Source organism: Alosa sapidissima, chromosome 12, assembly GCF_018492685.1.
Source record: "Alosa sapidissima isolate fAloSap1 chromosome 12, fAloSap1.pri, whole genome shotgun sequence".
In the NCBI taxonomy this organism is placed as follows: domain Eukaryota; kingdom Metazoa; phylum Chordata; class Actinopteri; order Clupeiformes; family Clupeidae; genus Alosa; species Alosa sapidissima.
This window is the reverse complement of record NC_055968.1, coordinates 26,473,784-26,495,252: the sequence shown is the minus strand read 5'-3', so window position 1 is coordinate 26,495,252 and position 21,469 is coordinate 26,473,784.

Here is a 21,469-nt window from a genome sequence, read left to right as displayed (position 1 = left end):
ATTGCACATTTCTTACAGCCATAAACAAGCAGAGGGCCTTTGACTCAAACAGCACCTGCTCTGGGAAGCAATGTGATGAAAGCCAAGCACCATGCAGACTGAATATCAAACAGGCCGAAACGCCCAACAATGAATTCCAAGGAGCCGTGTGCTCAACACAAATTGTCTGTGGCAGATACAAAGATGTGCACAAATGGCAGAAGCTCCCACTGATTCCGTCCGACTTTTTTTCTGAGGACATTGATGTGGGGAGACGTTACAGTGAAAGACAGAGAATCGACTTCCGATTAAGCGCAACCAAACAAAAGAAAGATGAATGTTTCGGACACAGCTGTGCCACTGAGCATGAAAGGCCATGGATAAAGAGCAGCCATCAAGCTACAACTCGCGGAATATAATTCAGCCAAAAAAAATGTGATATGTCTTTGGGTTTCATCTCCTCTTGCAATATACTGTAGAGGGTGCCTCAAGTCGTTTGTATGTTTGTGAGTTTGCCTGTAACCCAGTTGGCAAAGAATGGAAAGAGACTTAATTGCATAGAAAACAAATACACTGGAAAAATATGGCATGGATGGACATGTAACAAAGGACATGTTTCTTCATCCTCATCCTCATCCTTCTTCTTCATCTTCTTCTTCTTTAATTTGCTTTCTTTAGATAGATTGCCTAAACTCTGATATGCACAAGGCCTTCAGTTTCGTCCGCCCAACGGATTCTGACATTACTTTCGACTTTCATCAATTACCCACTGTACTTGTACTTCACATAGTAACTGTATAATGTCTTTCATTTCATCTCATTCTTGTCCTGGCGCAGAAATTTTGACACTGATATCAATAATCAGAAAAGGAATGCTGGTTTGAGAGTACCAAGATGATTGGATCATTACATTCCACAGTAAATGCATGCTGGCGGCATTCTCCTCATCACTGTAGTGGGTTTATAGCTCTCTTAAAGTAATCCCTACATACTATTGATGCTGTATTGAAGAAAGCAGGCTCACCTAACGCCTCCCAAAGTACCCAAACAACGGCGAGAAATCAATGAAAGGATCTTCAAATGGCCATTTTGCCCTTACACTCATTAAAACTGGGTGAACAAACATGGCTAAGGGTGTCCCTGACAATGTCAACACCTCAATAAAATACTTGTCGCCCTGACATTGTAGTGATTACACCAATGCTGATAAAATAAAGCATAAATTTGTTCAGACAGGACCTGGAAAGGCCACACACAAATGAGGTTAGGCGCTTTGGCCCCCCGCAGAAGAAAAGAGGTCAGTCATCCGGAGGAAGTTTCAAAGGGCCTTTAAAGGCGAGGGGCAAAGAGGCTTTTCATGGCATCATCCAGAGGTTATGGAGATAAATGACAACATGGCTGTCAAGCAGAACATCTGTGTGCGGTCATGCGTGAAAAGCTACACTCGGGCCCACTGGCCACACAGTGTGTGAAAGGTAATGGGGCCCAACATTCCTCCCGTCGGTCGATACTGACATGCCTCGCTGGTTCCTCTGAGCACAGTTATCAGTGCTCGCTTTTTCATTCCCATCAAGAATTGCCTCCATTTAATTATAAACAGGTAGCCTTACGTCGTCATACTCAATTATAGTCAGAATTTGAGTCTGATACCGCTCCATTGGGATGTGATTATGAGGCGTGTTTTAACCAATACAAGGCGTTAATCCTGTAGGAAAAACACTCAAACAATCCTTCTTCTCCACAATTGCTTTAACATTGTTTTCTAGTTTTTTTTTTAAAAAGTTATTGCACTGTCAATATCTTCTACAAGAGATACAATGGCGAAATCTAAATGTTTACCTTCTAGCAACAGCGGTTTTGTTAGGGAGAACCGGGATAAATTAAACACTTTGTAATTAAACGTCATTTACAAAGACATCGTACCATACTGAAAGATAATATTTTGTCACTAGCACCTTACATCTATCCTCTGTCGAACACAGTTGCATTTTCAGCTCTGAACAAAATCATTCAGGAGTTATTCTGGTCCGAACCGCTCTGGTTTGGGCATAGTTGCTCCACAATGGAACAAGTCCAGACCGAACTTCCCGACCTCAAATTTTATGGGCGGGGCTATGTTCGGCTGGCTTCCAGGCTAATAAACAGGTGGCAAATACAGTGTTATAAATGGAAAACCTGGCCTATGAGGTGGGTGAACTAGCTTGCTGATAGGTAACAATTTGTGTTACACCTGTCATGAGATAACAATGCTGCTGTCACGTATGAAGGCTTTCAGAAAATCGCCGTATAAGTTCAAAAAGTAATTCAAACCATTTACACTGATCTGTTTAAATAAGTTTTTGTTCCCCAGTACACAGTTCAGCGTCTCCAAATGATTTGACACAGAGACCCAAGAGTAACTGAAAAAAAGGTGATGGACAGAATTACAAATTAAAAAGACAATCGTCGAGGTAGTTAAAGTCGGAGGAATGGGTAGGAAGTACAGACTTCTACCATTAGGGAATTGGCTTCCAGCGTCTTCCAGAGCTAAACAAGAGCACACTGAGATCTCTCTGTACAAATGTTATAGACACACACACACACACACACACACACAGATAAGTCTGTACACACAGATGCGCACACACACACAGACACACATATCACAAGTACATAAACAAACACACACACACACACACACACATAATACAAACAGATATACAAAAATCTCTCTTCCAGAGCAATTCCTTGGGTGATCACTCCACGGAAATTTCCATAGCAACAAGGGTGATCTCCATGATAAACAAGTGAGAATTTTTAGACTCACAGGTCACATGTACGATGTCAACCAAGAGTATTCATCGCGCTGCACGTATGCCACCATATGGTGCAGGATATCAACAGTCTCTTCAGTCAGCTGGGACTCCAACACTGGTCAGCACAGGGGAATGAAAGAGATCCAGATGAAGTTAATGTCCATATAGTGTTGCTTGAGAGTTTTGGCACATATCGCAGAACATCAACAAATCTGGACTCTAATGATAACATGTCACAAAGGGCACATTCAGTCCCTAGCCTGTGACTTATCTGGTCCTGGCTGTAAAGACATTTTGTGAGAGAGTTTACGGCTCTGTTTTAAAATTGCCTTGGAGATTTGGTCACTCGGTGGCCGAGGACAGGACAGTAGCCACGGTTACATGGACAGTTTTTCCATCATTCCGATTAAACTATTCTGATTAAATTATTAATGCAGTCTGTTTCATGGGGTACGTCCTATTCCGATCAGGTGCTCTCAAGCGCTTTAGAATCTTTTGATTGGAATAGCTGGTGTTGCTTACTTTTCCTTGAGAAGGTACAGCAGGCTCTCTGATTGACCGTATACATGGCTGTTCAATTGGAATAGGAACGGAATGCACCACCTCTTTCATTCCGAAATTCAATTTCGAATCGGATCAGGCATTTTTATTCCTAATTGACATTTTGTGTCAATTTCAACACAGCGATTACAGTATGTGGCTGATTGAAAGGTTAAAGACAAATTTCAGCTATCTAACAAACAAATCATGTATTTTAAACTGTCTTTCACCCAGCCAGCCACACAATTCAGCTATCCACATAATTGCTGTGTTGAAATTGACACAAAATGTGTTGTCCCTGAGCACACGCAGCAATACTGTATGTAATTTTAACACATCACTTTTTAGAGTACAGGAGAGGGGAAAATAGCATGCTTTTTCTGAACAAAAACCAGGAACATATGCCGATATTCTGAAAAAAATGAAATAACCATTTGACAACAAGCAAAGCTCTTCACTGTCAACTTCCCAGTTCAGTCATGTTTAGTTCTAACTGAATGAACAGATGTACTGATACACTGACACTTAACCCTGGAAATGTATGCTTGCCCCCACTACTCAAATATACACCTGTGTTATCTGCAGAATGCATGACGACATACGCCAGCAACAGTCTCTTTCTCAAGGCCTAAGAGTGTTGTTTTGTTAGCCTTGGTCGGTCCACCCACACTTACAGGGTTTCCCTGTAGAGCTATGGTCAGTTTTGGTGGACGGTGTAAAACCATGTCTGGTAGGTGGTGTCAAGTGAAATGACATCCAACATTTTCCACAGATCTGGGTCGACAACAGCCTTTCCTCACACCCCCATCTCTCTCTCTCTCTCTCTCTCTCTCTCTCTCTCTCTCTCTCTTCTCTCTTTTTCTCTTTCTCTCTTTCTCTCTCTCTCTGCAGCAGAACTTGAGGAGAGCTACCCAGTTCCAACTTCCATCCTATGAATGGGAAAAGGAAGAAAAAGCATCCTCATAAATATTTGAGATGTACAAGCCATAGAGTAGCACTGCAGACCCAAATAGGGAATAACCCTCATTCTATTCCCCTATGTTGCTGTATAGTACATGCAGGCAGGCAGGCACACAGGTACACACAACCGCAAATACATTCACATACTCTGCAGATAATTTGCAACGCAACAGATACTCATGCACAGAGAGAAATGTAATTTGCATTCACACACACACACACTCTCACACATGCACACACTGTTCATACACAGAATTGAGACTTATTCAGACCTCTCTGTATAGGAATGCCTTGTCACATACAGCAAAAATAGTGAAGGCAAGTTTTTTTTGCATGTGAGCATCAGGACAGAGGTAAGTAAGTCTTTCATCACTTTAACTTGTAGAAGTATTTGTCTCTATTGCTCTCTCTCTCACCCACATAGCCACATAACATGAACACGCCGTACTGTATGCCCTCATTCTATTCTCCCATGTAATTTTCAACAGTCACACACACACACACACACACACACACACACACACAGGATTACATTTATCACACTTTTCAGTGTGCCGGGTAGGTACTGCAGTAGTGACTGCCCTCACTGCCAAAGCTCTCTCAGCCCTCTGATAAGCACCCACAAGATCCATCCATCCAATAGCAACATGCGGGCAGGGGAGATGGTGGGGGTGGGCTGGGTTGCCAGGCTGCTGCAACCTCCAATCCATTAGTTATCCAATAAAGCTAAATTAGCCTTCAAAGCTCTTTAGAACTGTATTTATTATGCAGACACGGCCCCTAATGTGCTATGGCTCAAGCTCAAACTCCTGATGTCATTAACTGTGGCAATGAAAGAAACAAGACTGAGAGAGAGAGAGAGAAACATAACAATAAAAAGGGAATAAAATGGAGCTGATTTATTTTTCTACAGTGCAGTGGGGTGGTTATGAAAAGCCAGTGATGTTGACTGTTTATTCCGATGGCAGAATCAAGGTAACCCCCAGCAATATTCTCCGTGGCAGTGGCAGTTTTTTACCTTCCTTCATATGAGTTCCCATATAAAAAGCTGTGATTAGTAGTGGTAATAAGACAGAGAGGAAGATAAGTTTCAGGGGGGTAGACAAATTAATTGAGATCAGCCTGCCATGGTCTCTCAGTTTATCTCTGCTATAAAGAGTTGTCATCAGACTCTCACACTGATAGATCACACACTTATAGCCTGTTGAATAACATTGCATATAATATCACTTCAAAGCCGTCTTATGACTTAATGGAGAGCCAATGTTTTGACTAATTCAGATACTTTTGCCCAATAAATGTAACCTGACCCTAGCCAGATGAATGTCGTTCCGCTTAGCTCCGCCTAGCTTCACTCACATCCATCTGGGACCTCTTCCATTGAGAGTGATTTCTCCAACCAACTTTATGGTTTAGCCAATCAGGACGCAGGGCGGGAGTTTCATAGATGTGACATAGCGTAGAAGCGACTGTGAGTCTGTTATTAGCATCACGGGTTGGCTTTGATGTGAGTGGTTGAAGTAGCACGTCAATAGATGACGGACAAGTGGCTTATTCAATCATATGCAAGCATTTTTTGATTAGGCCCAGCCTTCTGAAGCAACACTTCAATGGATCTGTTCCAGATGGATGAGTGGAGCTAGGCGGAGCGAAATTCATCTGGCTATTGCCAGGTTACAATAAATGTACTTCACAGCAAATATTCCATCTGTAACATCAGCATGGGCTGTAGAGCATGTGACAAGGTTTGGGGTTTGTTTGTTTGTGTGTGTTTATGTGTGTGTGTGTGTGTGTTTTAGTGTGTGGGTCCTCAGTTTCTCCAAGTTGGTCCAGATCACAGTCTCAAAACATCTATACACATGAATTCTTCATTTGACCTAATTCTTTTTTATCAAAACAACAACAATAATTTATTATCCTTTTGTAATGCAGTTATTGATGTTTTGCCGTAACATCTGAAGCATTATCTTTTAATTTGATCTTTGTTTGGACTGCGGTCCTTTGAAATGTGTAAACAAACTCAGCTCCCGGAATAAGGAGGGATAACACGCCACACACCACACCACTGCTCTGTCAGTTATGTGCTGTTGGTGTACACAGAATGTTCTTTTCAGCTGTTTGTGTGATAGTTAGTATTGCGTTGCTTTCTAAGTACAAGATGTGAGAAACACCCCACTGCTACCTCCCAGTGGACAAAGTGCAGCTCAGGCGGAGCCAGCATAGACCGTGTCAGGCAACCACACATTAAAAGTGAACCTAATAGAGATTGAGTGCCATGTTGGCTGGTGCTGAAGGGGAATACTGGGATTTTATCCTCTACTCTTTGCGCACCAGTAAAACAGTGAAAGTCTATTACCCTCATGTTCACTGTACAATACTGTAGGGTCCCAGGCCTACATTAGGCAAGACAGTTATTTTAATTACAAGAACAATCAAGGTTATGGATATTATAGTGAACGAGAAGGATGAGTAACAAGCAGTACTCACAAAAAGCATGCATGTCATGTGTGGGTTAATCACAATTCATTGTAATTGAACATGAGTTTTAATGACAGCACAGTTCCATTTAAAATGCAATAGTCAGTCATAATATATATTAGAGGTAGGCAACTGTGCAACAACACTGATGAAAATTGTAGATTAGCTAATAATAGACCAAGTTTTTATAAATTAAAATTCTAGCCATTTCATAGAAACTTCTGACACTGACGTCTGAATCAGGACTGACCTAGTAGTTCATCCATTTCCACTATGAAAGAAAACAGAAGAGAAAACATATGTAAGAGGCATGTTACAGCTGAGGTACTGAAGTAATCATTTATGACAAAAGCTGTTTCAAAAGAATCTTACATTCAGTGGGATGCGACAAGGGTGTTCTGACACATCAGTGGGATGGGACATTACTCATTGCCTCCCAACTCACTAACCCCTTGCCCTAATTGCTCATTAAAGGACAACTCCGGTCTAAGAACAACCTAGGGTCTATTTTTGGATAACAAGTGTAAGCTTTCATTAGGGACCAAAATGATGTTAATCAGAGTAGTTTTGGGTAAAACTGGAATATGCATTTCATATAGCGGTAGCCTTGGGGGCAAGCTTGTTACATCAAAGTAAATTGCTACTTTAAGCCACTGACAAGGCTAAAAATATCATTACACTTTTGAGATACTGTGAAGAGGACCCTTAGGATAAACCAAGGTAATTCTCACTTCATGTGTACAGAAAGGGCAGTGCATTACCTAAATGCTTCTTCTGGCCGCTGTCATCTTGCTAGGAGAAGTCCGTACAAGTCGATTACCAAATTCAGCATGTGTCTCAAGGGACACAAAAGGGGAGAGTTTGGTAATCGACTTCTATGGACTTTCTTCTCATAAGAAGATGGAGACTGGAATGATAAGTTAATGCAGGTAGGCTGGAGATGTCCTTTGAGAGTCTGACTCAACTGTACGCTGGAGAGGAACAAAACATGCATGAGGGAGGAAATTGGGTCGCTTCCTCTGGTTAGGCACTTGTCAGCATGTGGGTGTTTGTTCACACCAGCGGGGAGGCCTGGACAAGAACAGCTGTGGACTACTAACTTGCTGTTAACCAAAGAGCAATGCTTCAGAAACATTGGCTGTAGTTAGAACTGACAGGTTTGACTATTTACAACAATTAATATATATATAATATATGATATGAGAACGACCTTGCTTGACACTTCAATTGTAGCGCTAATGTCTAATGTCATACTGTATCACTACTGCTAATTCTGTACTCACTGCATAATCATTATGGCTTGACTACTGATTACCACTGTAGCATTTCTGGACCCTTAAGATGCTAAAGTGGACCTGACGAAGATTAGCCTGCATACAGCAGGACCAAATAAGGACGGACAAGTTCCTTTGTGTCTGGTGGGATTCTACTTGTTGATTATGTAATGGAGATTGCTGGCTGATTGGCATTAGAAGATGAGCTAATGCGTCCTTTTGAGAGCCTGAGGGAGAAAAGGAGGGGCAACGGAGGTGTGGGAGGGTTTGACACTGTAGAGAGGAACACCGTCTCATAGAGTCAGATCTTACACACTCTATTCATAGCTTAAGTACCTCCCCTCACACAATCCCATATGAACACATACTAACAACACACTCGGCCCCAGTGGACACTCTCTCTCTATCTCTCTCTCACACTCAGACACACACAAACACACACGCATGCATGCACACACAGTGGTGGTGAAAGGCAGATCTGGATCTTTTCATTTCAACACTTGAGTTAATGGCTTGTGTGTGATTGTACTCACTCTTGGGTCAGAGGGGATGTCTCCATCAACTCTGAGTGGTGGATAACCCCATATGAGGCGTCGTATATCAGGCCAAATACAAGACCATGGGAGGAATTGGTTAACCCACACAGCATTACAGTGTGTACTGTACAGGATATACTGTACCCTGGCAGGGAATATCATATATCCAGATGCTTAAGTCTGCAGATCTTTACTGGTGAATTATACATCATGACATTATGAAGATATATTGCTTCCCAGCACGTGTTAGGTCAAGTATGTGTGTGTATGTACATTGTATATAATTTGGTTATTTCATTAGTTATGATCACATTGCCAGTACACTGCATGCATCATTGCAAAATTCACCCTGTGGTTTTGACTGCTTCTAAAAATATAAAAACACGCCTGGAAACGACCTCCAGAAGTACATTATGGTCCTACAACAGGGGTGAAAGTTATTGTTTACATACTGACATATGCAAAAATGTTCCAGTGAATTTCTTTTTTTTTTACCAACACAGTTCCCATGTACAGTAAGAAATTAAGTTCCCATGTAAAGTAAAAAAATAAGTACTTAAGTGCATAAGGCCAGACAAAATGAAATACAGTAAGTGCATCTCTGTTCTCTCTCTCACCACGCCCCCCCCCCCCCACACACACACACACACACACCACCCCCCACCCCCACACACACACCACCCCCCACACACACCCCCACACACCCCCCCCCACCCCCCCCCCCCACCCCCACACACACACACACCACCCCCCACCCCCACCCAAAAAAAGGAGAGAGAGAAAGAGAAACACTCATAGGCACATCACTCCTCACATAAATAATAACATTGCACTTTATGCAATGCAAAGAAATGGCTTACAAAACATTTTTCATTGTGCATTATGATAGGTCTGTATTTATCTGGCACAACACCACGGGTGAATGAACAGTCCAGTTCACGCTCCCTCCAGTGCTGCACTGTCTGCAAGTAACCCAATTTACCCACGTAACCTCCCTGCACCTTCCCTTTATCGCCGCTTAAACTTCTTTGTTTGTGTCATTTAAAGCTTTTTTTGGGGCCAGCTATATTTAGTAAGGCCCTCTAATCTTGTTGCTTTGCCCTAAGACAAGGGTTGAGACCACCCCTCTCATGCCATTTTTGGCACAAGCTGCTCAGGAGACATGGGGTGACAGACTTTTCTCCTCTTCCTCCTCCTCTTCCTCTTCAGCCTGCTCCTTGAACAAAGGCCAGTTTTGGTTATTGTAAGATATATGGTGTTTATGTTTTACTTTCAATAACATTCTACCTTTTATCTACAGACATTTCTTCTAAAGTTGCACTGGCTATATCCTCAATGGGCTTTGGACATGATTAAGAGCAAACACAAATTTAATGACTTCAACCTTTTGTTTCGCACTGCTGGCTGAAATCCTTTAAAAAATACACTCAAAGAAAAAAAAAAACTTGATGCCCTTTAACGATGCTGACCATTCACAGTGCAGACAACTAACTATTCATGACACATTTTATTGGCTTTGTAAAAATAATTTGGTGTAGACACTTTTGAACACACAAATCACCTTTCACACCGCCATGAAAAGAGATTTGCTCAGTAAACAGACCGGATGAACAGAGGTCATCACATATACTAGAAAGTTAGTCGTCAGTTTGTGGGAGTGTGGGACCTTAAGGGAGGCGTGGGTTATGGGCTGTGGCTCCTCTTTGCTGTCTGCCGGTGCGTGACGACCTTACGAGGCTGGGATTAGCATGGGATTTGCACGCAACAGGGACCTTCATGTTGTGATTGCGCTAATGCGTCAGTCAGCAGCGCGGAGTCGAAGCTCATTAGGGGATCCCCCCGGACCCGCCCCCCTCGTCTGTCTCAGCATTACCAGAGACTTTCTAATGTGGAGACACAGCACTCAAAAAATACTCCATAGAAATGCATGGGGCTAGTTTGTCACGCCAATATGGCCGTTGTCTACACATATCCCACCCCTTCCTCGGCAAAACGTCGACATGTGAATACGTTGAGCCAATCATGTGGTGTGATGTGAATACATTGAGCCAATCATATGGTGTGTTGTGAAGACATCGTGCCAATCATGTGTTGTGATCTCGCCGCTGGAGCAAGATTGGTGTCGTGAAGCCTTGCGCACGAGCATTTCTGCCAAAATGGATGCCCGACGAGTGCCCAAAAAGCGTTATCAAATGGCCGCCGAGTGGAGGGACTTGCCTAAAAGGACTTTGGCATTACCGACTCACAAACACGTAACAGTAACCAGCAACCACACACCGACTCACACCTACAGCTGCCCTTGCTCTTTGATGGGAAATTAAGGATATTATTGTAGCGCCCCCTAGCGTGTCTGGCTATTAGTGTGGAGTGCGCTCCCCGAATTCCTATGTGGTGAGAGATCTCTCTCTCTAAGCTTAATTAATGCTCTAAAGTAATTCCCTAATTATTATTTGTTTGTTAGCATTTACAGCTATTTTAATACCTACCCTAATGGTAGCTGGCAACCTAATGTAAATATCAATACAGTGTCTTTAGAGCTAAGTTGAAGAAAAGCACTAAAGGTCTGCAGCTATCTCACTTAATTAACTAGACATTAACTTTTTAAATGGCTATCAATACAATAAGTGCAATAAGCATCAACTGAAATGTCACTTCTCAATCAGCATTTAAACACTTTTACTTTAAACCAGGCTAATTTTAACTCAATAATATTATCTTACCTTAAGGATCAAAATCATAAAGATCATAAACCCAATGTAATGCAAGTCTTCAACAAAAATACGTTTAAACTATTTACTGAAAAAATATAGTACGCACATACAGTTAAAATATAAGTGCAAATTCAAAAACACAGTTCAATCCAATGGCTACTTATGCAAACAACACATTAAATCACATACAGTTAAAGCTAAGCCGGCAAATAGAATGAATACCCAGACAGTCATAGGAGGGAGGACACGTTGCAGGCCTGTATCGTGGCTTGGGAGCGTAGAGACCTCAAACAAAATGGTCACTTGGCGCCACTGCGCAGCAAACAAAAAAACTCACTGCTGCAGTAGTGCTGGTCGTTGTCGTTGTCCACGCCGCGGCAACGCGGTGCTGGCGATGCGGGTGGTTGAAGACGTCTTCCAACAGCTTAGCAGGGGATGGTTCCGGAGATAAGTGCTTCTTCAGACGAGGCACAAAAGGGCAACCGAGCAGGCTACTCGCTGGCAAAGTCTTTGTAGCTAGATCGTGCTGACTAGCCGTCCACTCTTTCTCCTCGTTGAGAACTCTAACCGAGTTCTTCAAAACCATAAACTATTACACTGCAAACTTATCCAAATGTATGTAACTCACTCTTTGTGTAGTATGCAGGTACATTTACTATCACACTTATTAACTTGGTGTTTTACCAATTTCTAAGGTGGCAGTACACAGCGCAGTTCTCACTCGTGTCTCTCTCTTTTTTCCCGGTCTCCTTCTCCTCCCGTTCATCTTCCTCCTTCCTCGTGACCTCTAACCCCGACTCCTGATTGGATCTTTCTTCCAGGTAAGTCATTTTTAATTAACTTAATTTTTAGTACATGTAAACATTTTTAACACATTCTTAACAACATGAAATGTGCATTATAAAGAAAATAACCAAAATGAAAATAGTAGTTTTAGGAAATAGCCTAAATTCCCATAGGGCTACATCCTCCCCTTACTAAATGTCTAAATGTCCTCATTAGACACTAGAACACCTTAACTCTAGATCCTATTTAAAGTATTAAACCTTTTTATATACACTGTGGACTTTGTACCCAACTTAGTTTTTACCTAACTTAATGATAATGCCTCTATGAACTATTGTTATTGGTTGCTCACTTGCCTTTCCAGGTTCGTCATAAGTAAGTCTAAACACAGGTTTTATTTGTCTTTTCTCAGTTATTCTTGGTCTAAGTACCCTATTAACTTTTGGTTTACAGCTCAGTTTTTCTTTAGGTGCGTGGACAGGATTTCTTCCAGCATCCAGGTCTGTTTTGGAATCATAAGGATCCGAATCTGCCACAGCTCGACCTTCTTCGTCATCTTGTATGTCGGACTCCAGCACTTCAGGTGACTGCACAGGACTTGGTTCTATGGCGTCTTCATACTGTGAACTCACGGAGATTCTATCCGACACTTCTCGCCTCTTCAGCAGACGTTCCAGATACTCCCGGTATGACCTATGGGAATGGCCACACTCCACATCAGATGAGGAATCCGTCAGCTCTGGAACTTCTTCTCTTTGACTCACAATCAGTTGTCTTTGTCTTGTTCGGGTTGAACGTGTTCTAGGTCTTAAAGGGGTTTCTTCACAGGCTTGCTCCACTGGGATCCTCACAGATTGCCCAATAGGTAAGATGTGGTCACGATGGATGGTTCTTACTCCGCCTCTGCCTCCTTCAGGTCTCACACGGAATACAGGTAAGTTCGGCATCTTTCCTACTACTACATGGGGTATGGAACTCCATCGACTTTCCAGTTTGTGTTTCCCTTTTAGTCCAAGATTCTTTAGAAGAACACGGTCTCCTTCCTGTATGTTCTGAAAACTGACCTTTTGATCATAGGCTCTCTTGTTCCTCAAGTGAGTCTTGTCAGCCGCTTGACTAGCAAGTTGATAGGCTCGTTGCAGGTCACGTTTCAGGCTTTCAACATACTGGAAATGATTTCTCTCCTCAGTTCCATCTTTGGATGTCTCGAAGCACAGGTCTACCGGTAGTCTAGCTTCCCTACCGAACATTAAGTAGTAAGGAGAGTATCCCGTCGCATCACTTTTTGTGCTGTTGTATGCATGCACTAAGGAGGCTACATGCTGACTCCAGGACCTCTTCTTCTCTTGGCCTAACGTAGCCAACATAGAGAGCAGCGTGCGGTTGAACCGCTCCGGTTGGGGGTCCCCTTGCGGGTGATACGGAGTCGTTCGTGATTTCCGTATGCCCAAGGTAGTCAACAGCTCTCTTATCAGTCTCGACTCAAAATCTCTTCCCTGATCAGAATGAATCCTAACAGGTAAGCCATAGTGAACAAAATACTTTTCGACTAGGATCTTAGCTACCGTCAGGGCTTTCTGATTCTTTGCAGGAAAGGCTTGAGCATATCTGGTATAGTGATCGGTCACAACCAGGACGTTACTAATGCCTCTGGAATCGGGTTCCATTGACAAAAAGTCAATACACACGAGATCCATAGGACCACTGCTGGTGATTTGGTGTAAGGAGGCGGCTTTCTTGGCAGGTGTTTTGCGAGTGATGCACAGTCCACAGTTCCGCACATATTTCTCTGCCTCATGAGCCATTTTGGGCCAGTAGAATCTTGCTCTTAGGAGTTGAGTTACCCTCTCCACGCCTAAGTGGCCCATGTCGTCATGAAGAGAGCGCAACACCACTTCTCTGAACTCAGCAGGCAGCACAAGCTGTAGTGCCTCCTCTGCAGCTTTCTTGCTTGCCCTGTACAGAAGTCCATCTCTCATCAGTAGTCTGCCAACTTCCCTCTTCATCAGTAGCATCTCGGTGTCTAAATCTTTGTTGCTAGGCCAGACTCCCTGTTTCACTGCCTCAATCACACGTCTGATCACAGCATCCCTCTTCTGAGCAGTCATCAAGTCCGCTTTTGATAGTTGCTCCAGTGAGCTGAGGTGTAACTGAGACGAAAAGGCATACACTTCCGGAATACATGCTGGCGAAGCTCCTAATTGTTCCACATACCTGGGGGACGAATTTGGGGATACGTCCACTTCCACCCGCCGACATATGGACTTCACTATGTTCTGAGACATGCCATCCCACTCCCCACCTTCAGGTAAGTTGCGAGACAGCAAGTCAGCATCAATGTTTGCTTTTCCAGGCCTATACTTTACATCGAAGTCATAGGTGGCCAGGGCTGCCAGCCAACGATGACCTGTCGCATTGAGTTTGGCCGTGGTAAGTACATAAGTCAACGGGTTATTGTCGGTGCGTACGGTGAACTTCGCTCCATAGAGGTAGTCGTGAAATTTATCAACGACAGCCCATTTCAACGCAAGGAACTCTAGCTGATGTACAGGGTATCGTTGTTCAGGAGAGCTCAACTTTCTGCTGGCAAACGCCACGGGTCTCAACCCTTCTGGATGTTCCTGATAGAGTACGGCACCGAGCCCTTTGAAACTTGCGTCTGTGTGTAGGACATATGGCTTATTGGCATCAGCAAATGCCAGTACAGGTGCATTGAGCAGACACTGAATGATACGATTGAATGCGTCTGTGCAGGACTGATCCCATCGGTCATTAAATGGTTCTGAGTCTTTAAAGTAGGTCTTGGTCTTGTCTGGGGCTTGTTTCCTTCCATGCTGGGTGGGGGCATAGCCCTTTGTCAGCTCTGTGAGGGGCCTAACAATCGCAGAATAGTTTGCTATAAAGCGTCTATAATACCCACAGAAACCTAGAAACGACCGCAGCGATTTAAGATCTGTGGGCCTAGGCCACCTAGCGACTGCCTCTAGCTTCTCAGGGTCAGTAGCAACACCATCAGCGGACACTATGTGACCCACATACTTAACCCTGGGTTGACAAAATTGACACTTGTCAAGGGATAGTTTTAGCCCAACCTCTTCCAGCCTATCTAACACCCGCAGGAGGCGTTCTTCATGTTCTTCTAATGAACGTCCAAAGACTATGAGATCGTCTAAATAAACTAACACCTGAAGGAGATTCATATCGCCGACAGCTTTCTCCATAAGTCTTTGGAACGTTGCAGGGGCTCCTGTTATGCCTTGAGGCATTCTTTCGAATTGAAAAAATCCGAGGGGACAAATGAAGGCAGTTTTTTCTTTGTCCTCCTCCGCCATGGCGATCTGGTAGTACCCGCTGCGTAAGTCGAGAACGGAAAACCATTTGCTCCCAGTTAAACAATCTAACGCATCATCTATGCGAGGAGTCGTGTACTGGTCTGGAATTGTACGCCTATTTAGGGTCCTATAGTCAATGCACATTCTGATACGCCCAGTTTTCTTTCTGGCTATCACAATTGGTGATGCGTACTGGCTACGTGACTCCTTAATTATACCAGCCTTTAACAACTCTTGCAAGTGCTGACGAACATCATCAATATCCGCTGGAGCTAAACGTCTTGAACGTTCTCTGAATGGCTTTGCGTCAGTCATCCTGATATGATGTTCCACCTCCTTTGCCAGGCCGACATCCCACTCGTGCAATGAGAATACGCTTGCTCGCTCACATAACTTTTTACGGAGTCGCGCTTTCCATTGGTGTGGTATGGGCGAGTCGCCAAACTGGATAAGTTGAGGGTCTAACTCTGTTGGCACAGTCACAGCCTCAGTGGCAACTTTCAGAGATGGAACGACTGGATCAGCGTGACACAGCTGGCCTACGACAGTTCCAACTGGAATGACTGTGTCTTTCATAGACTCATTCTGGATGAGGACAGTGAGGTGATCATCCACTGAGGTACTCGGCATGACCATAGGCTGTAGCAGTACTCCAGATGGTAATGGAGCGGTGGGTGATGCCTCAACCATCAACATGTCTTTACCCAGAGGCCTCTTCAACTCTACTTCACAGATGGCGCAGCATTCACCACCCGGAGGTAAGGTTAGAGAGCCTGGACCCATCCACTTCACACATGCCACTTCATCCTCTTCACCCTCAGTGGTTGGTTGGTCGGTGTGAACGATGGTATTCTTTGTCTTTATGCCAAGAGTCTGTGCAATGTCCACCCCTGTGGTCTCTCGGCAGAGCTGGGACAGTCGCTGGAACAGGTTGGCATTTGTGCCTAAGATCACAGGGGTCTTTTCAGGACTTTTGGGACTTGGGCAAATCAGAGCAAGAACAGAAAGAGTCTCCTTTGCACCTGTGACCTTTTCTGAAAATTCCATCTCCACTACGACATATCCCAGGTAGGGGTAACTGGTGTCACTTAAACCCCATATAGCCAACCCTGACACTGGCTGGATTGGGACATCAGGTAAGTGGTGCTTATACCAGGTCTCAAAGATGATTGTGATTTGAGAGCCGCTATCCAGAAGCGCATCACAGTGCTGGCCATTTATCTTCACTGGAATGATTGAACAGGGGCCGATCAGTCCTTGCGGAATGCCTCTTTTAAGGGTGGTTACTTCACTTTTCTTAGCTGAGCACACGGTGTGATGACCGCCTGATGCTTGGGAAGATGGATCACCCTGTTTTGCTTTCTTTAGAGACTGTATCAGCTTTTGAATCACTTTGCCCTGATTCTCTGCATTCTGGCATTTGGCAGAGTAATGGCCGTTTTCACCACAGCGATAACAAAAGTTCCCATCTGAGTCGTTAGATGGTTGCTTTCTATTATCCCTATGGGCTTGTCTTGATGGCTCTACTCTAAGAACTGAAGTAGTGGATTCAGAGACTTTAAGCTTATGGCCGGCCATTTGCTTCTGTAGGTTCTTCACCTGTTTTCTTAAAACATCTACTTCCTTATCCCCACCTGTCTCGGGGGTGGGCATCTTTGTCATTGACACAGGTCCTTTGCTATCTGCTACAACCTGGCTAGGCAACGTACTCATGGCAGTGAACATTGACTTGAGTTCATTAATTTCTGTTCTCAAACTATCAACATCATCCTGTCTACTGTCTGTAGCAGGGTTTGTGTGAACTCTCTGGACAGAGGTGTTCAGCTTCATCCTAGAAGACTCATACTCTTCTTCACTCCTGATCTCACTCAGCAGTTCCAAGAATGATGGAGGGTTTTCCTTCCTTTCCCTGAGTTTGAGTTGGACAAGCATCATATCGGAGTGGACAGCACCTCTCAGCAGCTGCTCCACTCGAGCACGGTCAGCACGGCCTGTAGGGAGACCTCCGCGACGAACTACCTTGGTCAACGACAACTCTACACGCCTAAGAAAGTCAGACAACTTCTCCTTTGGCTGCTGCTGTAGCAACCTAAAGGCAAAATACAGGTCTTCACCCGTCTCAGCAGACCCAAAAGCACTCTCAATGGCTTCTAAGCATAGGGCAGGACTAACCTCCGGATCACCAATCCGCACAGCCTTTACAATAGCTAACGCAGGACCTTTCAGACTTTCCATGATACGCCGTCGTTTCTCCTTAGTAGAACACTCGCTCTCCTCGACCATCAGACGCGCATGCTCTAGCCAATGCTCAAGAGACTCTTCTCCAACTGGAGTTGGCAAAGTACCTGAGAACACTCTCAGACGACGGTAACTGCTGTTCTCACCTGATGGTTTCCCCATCTTAGTCAACAAATCCCCTACCGCACGAATAATAGACTCTGCTGAGCCACCCTCCGGTGGTTCTCCCAACAAACTAGTTAACGGGCTTAGAGGAACACTCCCGCCAGAAACAGGACTTTCCGAAGCAATAACTATCCTCCATTTCTCCGTTTTGCCATCCGGCACCACTTCAGACGGAACTTTAGTGGGGTCAACCCGCTCTTTGCACTCGCATAGCACTGTAAGACGATTCAGCTTCAAACTGAGAGTACGTCCTCTCACTCGCACTCGGCCTAAAGCTTTGATTGTTCCCATTGTTTCTTCAATCAATGCGTTTTCCACTTCTTCTAGAATCATCACCATCACAGCATGGTCTTCATCCAATTCTTCTCTTTTGCACCAGTCTTTGAGCTCTTTAACTAGTTCTACAGTGCTATTCTGAGGCTCCATTTTCTGTTAGGCTTTTAGGTTTTCTCTACAACTTTTTTTTTTTTTTTTTATTTCTTAAAGAAGCTAATAAATTCTGAGGCTAATGCTAACCGGTAAAGCATATGTTAACCTATAATCAGTATCAGTATTTAGCTTCTCAGTAAACTTCAACACTTTGAGAAACGAACAAAATTTTAACTACTACTGCTAACAGCTATTAGCATCAATTTACAAATTAGTTAATTGCATTAATTAATCCATCCCGGACGAGCCCCCATTTTATGTAGCGCCCCCTAGCGTGTCTGGCTATTAGTGTGGAGTGCGCTCCCCGAATTCCTATGTGGTGAGAGATCTCTCTCTCTAAGCTTAATTAATGCTCTAAAGTAATTCCCTAATTATTATTTGTTTGTTAGCATTTACAGCTATTTTAATACCTACCCTAATGGTAGCTGGCAACCTAATGTAAATATCAATACAGTGTCTTTAGAGCTAAGTTGAAGAAAAGCACTAAAGGTCTGCAGCTATCTCACTTAATTAACTAGACATTAACTTTTTAAATGGCTATCAATACAATAAGTGCAATAAGCATCAACTGAAATGTCACTTCTCAATCAGCATTTAAACACTTTTACTTTAAACCAGGCTAATTTTAACTCAATAATATTATCTTACCTTAAGGATCAAAATCATAAAGATCATAAACCCAATGTAATGCAAGTCTTCAACAAAAATACGTTTAAACTATTTACTGAAAAAATATAGTACGCACATACAGTTAAAATATAAGTGCAAATTCAAAAACACAGTTCAATCCAATGGCTACTTATGCAAACAACACATTAAATCACATACAGTTAAAGCTAAGCCGGCAAATAGAATGAATACCCAGACAGTCATAGGAGGGAGGACACGTTGCAGGCCTGTATCGTGGCTTGGGAGCGTAGAGACCTCAAACAAAATGGTCACTTGGCGCCACTGCGCAGCAAACAAAAAAACTCACTGCTGCAGTAGTGCTGGTCGTTGTCGTTGTCCACGCCGCGGCAACGCGGTGCTGGCGATGCGGGTGGTTGAAGACGTCTTCCAACAGCTTAGCAGGGGATGGTTCCGGAGATAAGTGCTTCTTCAGACGAGGCACAAAAGGGCAACCGAGCAGGCTACTCGCTGGCAAAGTCTTTGTAGCTAGATCGTGCTGACTAGCCGTCCACTCTTTCTCCTCGTTGAGAACTCTAACCGAGTTCTTCAAAACCATAAACTATTACACTGCAAACTTATCCAAATGTATGTAACTCACTCTTTGTGTAGTATGCAGGTACATTTACTATCACACTTATTAACTTGGTGTTTTACCAATTTCTAAGGTGGCAGTACACAGCGCAGTTCTCACTCGTGTCTCTCTCTTTTTTCCCGGTCTCCTTCTCCTCCCGTTCATCTTCCTCCTTCCTCGTGACCTCTAACCCCGACTCCTGATTGGATCTTTCTTCCAGGTAAGTCATTTTTAATTAACTTAATTTTTAGTACATGTAAACATTTTTAACACATTCTTAACAACATGAAATGTGCATTATAAAGAAAATAACCAAAATGAAAATAGTAGTTTTAGGAAATAGCCTAAATTCCCATAGGGCTACATTATGATAAAGGATATTATTATATTCCAGGGTAAAGACACATGAACAGACTGCTTCATCACAACTAATACTGATAGGTAGTCGTTTAGGCGATACGTGGCAATATAAAAAGATGTGTCTGCAAAGGTGACATATTCCAACCTCCTGCCCAGTGGCTGTGGTTGTCTCTGGAGTACAGGAAAGGTGATGTATTACTAAGCCTGAAGGGTAACAAAGAGAAAAGTGGAGTGGGACGAATGAGCTAAAGAGATACAAGAGTGTGTGTGTGTGTGTGTGTGTGTATCTATCTGTCTGTCTGTCTGTCTGTCTGTGTGTGTGTGTGTGTGTGTGTGTGTATCTATCTGTCTGTCTGTCTGTGTGTGTGTGTGTGTGTGTGTGGCAGGGTAAAGACATGAGAATTCCAGACTCAGCGAGAGAGATCTGAGCTGGGCAGAGACGGATCGGTATTGTCATCACGTCCACTCATAGAGGTGGTAGAGTTTTCACACTCTGTTTAACTCAGCGTTATCATCAGCTACTTAGCAGCGATACGTGCACCACTGAACACACCACAGGAGCCAGCGGCCTGCTACACCCCCAAAACTGAATACCAATGAGAAAGGCCGAGGCAGTGCGGAGAATGGAGGAGAGATGCTCCTCCAAATCAGACACAAAGAGCAATTCCCTCAGCAGAGCAGCTCAGCAGACCTCATTTAACAGACCGACTTGAATGATGATGTGTGTGGTTATCTAACCTCATAATCAGATAATGTTTTGGAAACAATCATTTATAGCCTAAACAGTGGTAAGTCATTTTCCTGCATCAATATAATAAAAGCATATCAGAAATGAGTGATTAAATCTATATTTGCATGCAAGTGTGATAATCTATGCAAATCTTACGAATGTGCCACCCCCTATACCAGAGCCTTAAACTAATTAAAGACAACTCTTTAGTCAAATCTTGTGGGTACTTAGCCCTCTCAAAGGTACATATTTAAACATCAACAACTATCTTGTTCTTTGATGTCAAGCACTAACCCTTCATTGACAGATCGTGCAGTGGTGTTTGTTTTATTCTGAAACATTCCGTACTAAAACACTGGAACCTACTGCAATTCTGGCGACTTCTATTACTGCCTTCTCTGACACTCTGTCCTACACGCAGTTGCAAATCCTCCAGTGTTATTGTAGTGTTACCACAAATGGTGCAAGCCTTTCGAAGTTCAAAATAGCGCTCACACGTGGATAGTGCAAAACGTGTCAGTAGAGGATTCATAATTGTCATTTGACGGGGAACAGCATCGTTTCTGTATTGCGTACAAATTTTTTTTTAAAAAAGATCCTAAAGCAAACCTTCATGAGAACAGCAGGGAGCCCTCACTCATTGATAAAAGATAAATGCCAGTGAGCAAGAGCCATCACAATTGAATACCCATTCCTTATGATAAAGGCTTTTCTCCTTGGCCTAGTTCTGCTCCTCATGAATAGCTACAAGGCATTGACCTCCGACATCCTCAGCTGAGGAAACAACTTTGGTCTTGCTGCTATTGACTTCCTTATGGAGCTTTTTCAGAATTCAGAGCTGCATTTACAGTGAAATACATGCAACATGAGCGTGTCTAAACTATACAATTATATGCCATACCAAGACAAACAACAA